Source organism: Halyomorpha halys, unplaced genomic scaffold (genome assembly GCF_000696795.3).
Source record: "Halyomorpha halys isolate HHAL.00 unplaced genomic scaffold, Hhal_1.1 Scaffold1667.1, whole genome shotgun sequence".
Taxonomy (NCBI): domain Eukaryota; kingdom Metazoa; phylum Arthropoda; class Insecta; order Hemiptera; family Pentatomidae; genus Halyomorpha; species Halyomorpha halys.
The window spans coordinates 117,791-124,560 of record NW_027111373.1 but is presented as its reverse complement, the minus strand read 5'-3'; the positions used below and the strand labels follow the sequence as shown (position 1 = coordinate 124,560).

The following is a 6,770-nucleotide window of genomic DNA, read 5'->3' as shown; positions in this document are numbered from 1 at the left end:
TTCAACTGAGTTTTTTCCGAGTTTCTAGGATTTTAAGGAAATAATTAGGCATATCATTTGAGCACCATTTACAGAAGATAGATGTAACATCAAGTTTCTATAAGAGATCATGGTTATGAATGTAGGCGCATTTAATAAAATTCCAACCAGCGATTATTAGCATGAGCTTGTTTTCCTCCTACCACTCCCACACATCCCGTACGTTCGCCCGCGGTTCTAAGAATTGGACGTCAGGCAATGAGGAAAGAAAATACTCCTACGAAAACTGAAACATCTCCAGTCACATAATAGTATTAAAGGAATACACACAGGTATTATGAAGTGTTTTGTGTGGGCGACCCTGCTAGCAGATCTAATATGTTTGTCATTGACTGTAAGTACCAACCTTTACAATAAAATGAAATGAAGAAAAAACTAACCCAAGGGTTCTTTAAAAAAATAATCATATCCGAGCAATAATTATTTCTAATAATAATACCTGTATACTAATAATAATCATAACCTATATAGCCTCCCTATCGGACTGGTGTTACAGAGGTAAGGCGCTGTACTACAAACTCCAAGGACCATGTTCTAATTCGGCAGTGGCAGATAATTATTTAATCTGTTACTGTAGCCATGAGTCATGCCTGTGGGTTCTGGGACCCTCCTGGGGCATTACAGTTGTTCTAAAAACAGTGTTTCCTTACAAAACACTGAGCTCCTGACCCTTCATGGGTTGTATTCGTCTACATTATTGAGTATCTATTATCTATTATTATAAGCCTCTATGCTGTATATTCATTCTTATCCAAAGAGATGAGCTCTGTACCTGACAAGTTTTGTCCCACTAAGGAATGTGTGATAAAATAATAATATCCAAAGCCAAGGTCAAATAAAAGTGACGTAAGATTCCCAGCGAGTCCAGAACAATGGTCTCCGTCATGCTCTGAAACCGGCTTTTCTCATTGCCAAGCTTCTCCAAAATCGTGATTCTATATACATTTCCCAAAGGTAAAAAATAACATTCAATTTGTATTGATATACTGTACCTTGACGCACTGAAAACTATATGCAACTATTTTTTTTAATTCTTTTAAAATTTTTTGAGGTTAATCACTTCCATTTTTGAATGAATTATTTATTATTTATTCATAATAAATAACGCTATAGGATCGGAGTTGGCCAGGAATCATTACATGAGTAATTTAATTAAATCTTTCAGTTGCACTATACTTGCACTAAGATAACCACTAGATCGTTCAAAACACAACCAAAATAGAGGTTTTGAAGAACATTTCCTCTGAAGTAATCATTGCTGAAAATAAATACAAAATCGATTTTATAATTGCGTGTTTGCGTTTCGGTTTATTTTATTTTAACTTTTAGAATTTCAGCTCATAATTATGTTTAAATAAACTGAAGCTAAATTACTATAATTGAAATTGAGATTTTTAATTACAATTACTTCTTGACCCTTAGTGTTTTAATTACAATTACTTCTTGACCCTTAGTAATTTTAATTACAATTACATGTAATTTAATTCATATCTTGAGTAAATGAATTCAGTTTATTTAAATATATTCCTTATGAGCAGAAATCTTAAAAGTTAAAAATACATAAAACGCAAACGCGCGATAGTAAAATCAAGTGTAAATTTATTTTAAGAATTGTCGAAAATATATAAATAAACCTTAATATGTTGATATATCAACAGGCCAGTGTACAGTCATTAACTGGATATCATTTCCATACTTTTGAGAAATTGTAAAAATGATTTTTTTACCATTTGTGTGTTAAATATTTGTAATCACAAATACAATTATGTGTACTTGTATTATAATACGTGGAATCCCATGAAAAAAATGACAATTACAAATGAACGTAATTGTTGATTGCAACAACTTTTTAGCTCAGTTTGTTACTGTGATAGTTGTCTCACAATTACATTTGAAGTAGATCATCAAGTAATTGCAAAAATACAATTAAAGTTACTTGTAATTACTTTTAGCCCAACTCTGTGGAGGTTGAACTGAAAATAAGTTCATGTTTTAAATATATTTTAAATTAAAATAATTAAATACCATAACTTTGTTTAAAAAAATTGGAATAAATTATCTGTCAATTGATGAATTAAAAAATTTGTATAACGAAAATTTTCCTTTCGTTGAAAACTAGTTCCAAAGGTCATACAAATATTTATTTCTATTCAAAATAATCGGATAAAAAAAATTAACCATTTTTTAAATATTATTATCACAGTTTTAACCATGAGAAACAGAGTTTCTTTATTTTTAAAACATTGAACTGATAATACAGATAACAAAACATAAATGAGTTAATAAAAAACATTAGTATTTTATAAATATTTAAAGTGCATTAATTTAACTGAACTCTTTTAAGTTCCTCATTTCATATTGACCTTTTAGCAGATTTTACATTTATAGTAATGAATGAAAGTCCTAAGACTAGTCAAGTGAATCATGCGATCTTTTAAAACATTCTATTCATCATTTAAGTACTAATATATTTGACTTAGATAGAAAAAATTTACTTTTTCTTAAAAAAATAAAAGTTATCACATTTCGGAGTCATCTTAGTTGATGTTAAAGTACTAACATTTTAAAGTATTTTTCTTTACATTTATGAGCCTTGAGCGGTGAAGTATTGTAACATATAATTCAGATTTACACAATCACATTATTAAATATGATATAACATTTTACTATCTGAACACAAATTTAGTGACCCTTATATCTGTTATTTAGGGTGATTTATTTACCTTTATACCTTTGGATTTGAACTGCCAATTGCTGAGATTTAAATATATCATTAATCAAAGCTAACTGCTTTAGCATATTTTAAATTAGACATATTCCAAAGATAACTGTAGAATGCGGTTACTTTCTTTTCCGGGGTCCTCTAACAGACCAAAGATAATAGGGCTGTCACAAAGTACCACAATAAATATAAATAACGAGAAGCCGTCCATAGGTTCATTGAAATCACTGATTGTATTTGAAAAGATACATAAAACAATATTAAATGCTAATAACAAAAAATGCAGGAAGAATATTATAAAAAGATTCCAAAAAACCAAACTTTCCGTACATCAAATATCAATAAACAAATATTAAATGTTTCAATAATTCAGGCCAAAAAAGCAAAAAAAAAAACAGACACAGACAGTAACTGGTGTGATGATGCCTCGGTTACCATCTTTTTGACACTTGAATTGTTTATGGGATCGTCCAGTTGTTTTTAAATATATTTTTTAAGTCTGGTCTATTTAATGTCAAGGTCTTGAATGTTTCAGATTACGGTAAACCAACCAAAGGTCACTACCGAAAAAACTTGGGATATTGGAATAGCAGAGCATAACAGCACTTCGCAGCAGCCAGTTGATGAAAACGTGTCGACAAAATGGTCCTATCAGTTATCTTTAGATGGAAGACTGACTGTAGAAGAGAGAGGTTGGGTGTTGCTATCTGGAGTCCAGCGAGATCTTCCTCATGAGACTTTTATAATGCTCTTCTTATTTCTTAATCAATTTTATTCACACTGGTTTTTCTAGCCTCTGTTATCTTTTTTGGCTATCATTTGTATTTGGATGTTCTGTTTCCTACATAACGTTTTTTGTCAATTATTATACTTTTACAACCAAAATAAAAACAATGATAACAGAAAAGGTGGTAAAAAATAATATCATTTCCTTGGACAAGGCCCTAACTGCTATTTACTTAATTTTGAGAAACAGAGCTCAATACCCAAAATTTCCAATTAAAAGTTTTCTCAAGATCTATCTTAAGTTAGAACTATATCATACTTTGTTATCATCAAGCAATCTTTTATAACCGATATAAAAAGTCAATAATTTTTTTTTTTTCTCCTATTTTTAGTTAGGGCAATCCTCCACAAAGGTTAAAACAACAGTGGCCTCGAGAATATCTGTAACTATGCCATTGGAGTTGGAGCAATATCCAGCCTTTCCATTCAATTCATTACCTTCTGTGGCTCTAGCGCCCTAGCCCTGTATCCGGGCTCCCAATACTCGCGATGCGGCTACGGGAGAGGCGCTGGGATCCCGGAGTACTGACGTGCGGGTGGCGGGTATCGGTTTGAGGATTCCTGGGCTGATACTTTATATAGGTATGATTGTGCTTCAGGCGAATTATTCTGTTTTTTATTTGACTCATTTACTTTAATTTTCTCAACATCAATTTTTTATTTAATTTAATTTTTTTCACTATTATTTATCCACCTAATTTTATTTGATATTCACCCTTATTTTCTTTATTTTTATTTTCCATATTTATTTATTTTTCTTAATTTATTTTCTATTTTATTTTTTCTATGTATAAATAGTGTTATTTGATTTGTACAGTTCTAATATTCATTAGCCTTGAGTGCGGCAGATAGTATTATTATCCCAATAAAAAGATTTATTATTATTAAATAAAAAGTTCTAGGAGCAATGATAACCATCTGTATTCTTTTTTACCTTATGTCTAGAAAACAGCATTGAAAAATGATTTCCCTAATCTAACACATCAGCAATTAGATAAAGTATGTATTTGAAAAATATTATTATTCCATTTTAATTAACCCATTTCTCGAAGTAAATGACAAATATGCTGATAACACATGTACTATAAGCAATATTGATGCATTAGAAGAATTCATAACCCGAAGGAGCTTTCTAGATTTCGATTATCATGTCAAGTAAAAGAATTATGTCCATAAAATGTTACATAAATTAATTAATTACGTTATTCACGAAAAATAAAAAATTAACAATTATTTGGTATTTCACTTTTTCTCCAAATAGTGTGTGATGTGGAACGTTATCAAACGAAGATCATCCTCGTTTCGGAAAACCTTCAGTTTTATTTTAACTTTATTCAGATTTATTCATTACAATCTGCACTTTGGACCCTGGTTATTGAAGCTTCAATCGACTGAAAAAATCTGAGAACAAGGTTAGAATCATGGTTGCAGATATCGTTAGGGAAGCAGCAAAAATCTAATTTCAATTATTCATTTGTATATTGAATTAGTGACGTTCAGTTAGAATTTTTTTGTTTTCCGGGTAGAATTGAAAACTACTACTACTAACAAAACCCACAAACGCAAGATACCGCACTTTGGTTTTGGATAGACGATGTTTAAGCAGCTAATTTAATCGAAAATAATATGCATATAATTTACTGTAATTTTATAATTTCAATAAAATAGAAGTATGAAAAATGTAAAAATATTGTCATCCCAGACTGAATCATCTACTCATTAACAAGAATATTTAGAAGTATACTCACATATATTTATGTTAAACATACAATTATAGCTGAATCATCGGCATTCATTGGTTTGTATCATTAAATAGTCATCACTGTTTTTTTTTTCCTTAGTTGATCTTAACCACAACAACAACCATCTTCTCTTCCAAGAATATTTTAAAAAACACATTCAAATAGATTTTCTCTTTACGAAAATAATAGGATCAATCCACCTTAAGTGGATCAGCATTGGCTTTACAACCACATCAGAAAAAAAATCATAAATCGTAGATCCTTGTATTTATGTAGTTCAAAAAGTATTTTTAAACATTTTTATTGTATCCGGCTTGCAAATAGAGTTCGGTGGCATATGCCGTTTTTCAAATTACTTAACACTGGATTGTTCTATGTCTTTAAAATAAACTGCTTTGTGTTCTGCATATTATTCAAATGAATGACCTTTTTATATACTAAATATATTTCTTAATAGAAAATTTCTTTATTTCAAAAGAATTAGTCTGTGATGCGTTAATAATCACTGTAAATTTATTTATATGTTTTTAAGCACAAAAAAATATTTAAAAAATGAAATAAAAAAGAGGCGAAGTAAATTGAATGAGTTAGGAGACAATTTATAGATAAAAGGATATTGCGCAATTAAAAATTAATTCATATGTCAGAATGGGCTAATTCTAAAGATCTAGGGAAACCAGTAACGAGTAATTTAAAAAAAACGTAAATCTATACAAGCTATATAAAGAATTGAAAAATGTAATAAAAACTGCCAGAATTTGTAAACCTTAGACAGTAAAAACTATTTTTGAACTCTCAATAAATCATTTATAATGTTTTTATTTTCCTGATGTGTTCCTGAACATGTTCTCCAACTGTTTAGAATAAACAGACATAATCCAGTAGCAAATAATTACTTAAATATTTTCTCTAAAAATTATCATGGTTTTGGTTATGGATATCAATGTTGCGCTAATTATCAACATAATTTATAATTTTTATTTTACAATTCAGATCAACACGAATTCCCTCAACACCAATAGCATAAACATAACATAAACTAGCGCCCACGAGTAGGCAGTACAAATCAGATGCGATAGTACACCCAACATGTACAATATATGATACTAGAAAATATAGCTCCTACTGACTATACAATTGACGATAATGGCCAAACCAGTACCATTAACCACGATATCTCTAACCACCAAATAGTCGGCCTATCACAGTACATCAGCTGAGCCTCTCTCATATATAGTAGACCCGATGGACTAGTATATCTATAGGATATCAACCATCAATAGGGTATTTAAAAGACCAATATTCATTGAACGTTAGAGGTTTACAAAATGAAATTAATTTTAGTGTTGCTTAACTTTTTTTTTCTGGGATCTCCACAAAATAAATAATGACTGACCCAGGTGGTTTTCGAACGCAAAAAGTTCTGAATGAAGCACTCTGTGATTTTTACCCTAGCCTGCTCCACCACGTTCTCATTTCTC

General features: G+C 30.1%; 1 long non-coding RNA gene across 1 annotated transcript; it reads left to right on the top strand.

Annotated features, from left to right (window-relative positions):
* The first annotated feature begins 201 nt into the window (after positions 1-201).
* On the top strand, positions 202-3,631 carry LOC136796247 (uncharacterized). The gene is made up of 2 exons (XR_010843936.1): positions 202-373; positions 3,297-3,631. It is a non-coding gene; the product is annotated as an uncharacterized lncRNA (long non-coding RNA).
* Positions 3,632-6,770: the final 3,139 nt, after the last annotated feature.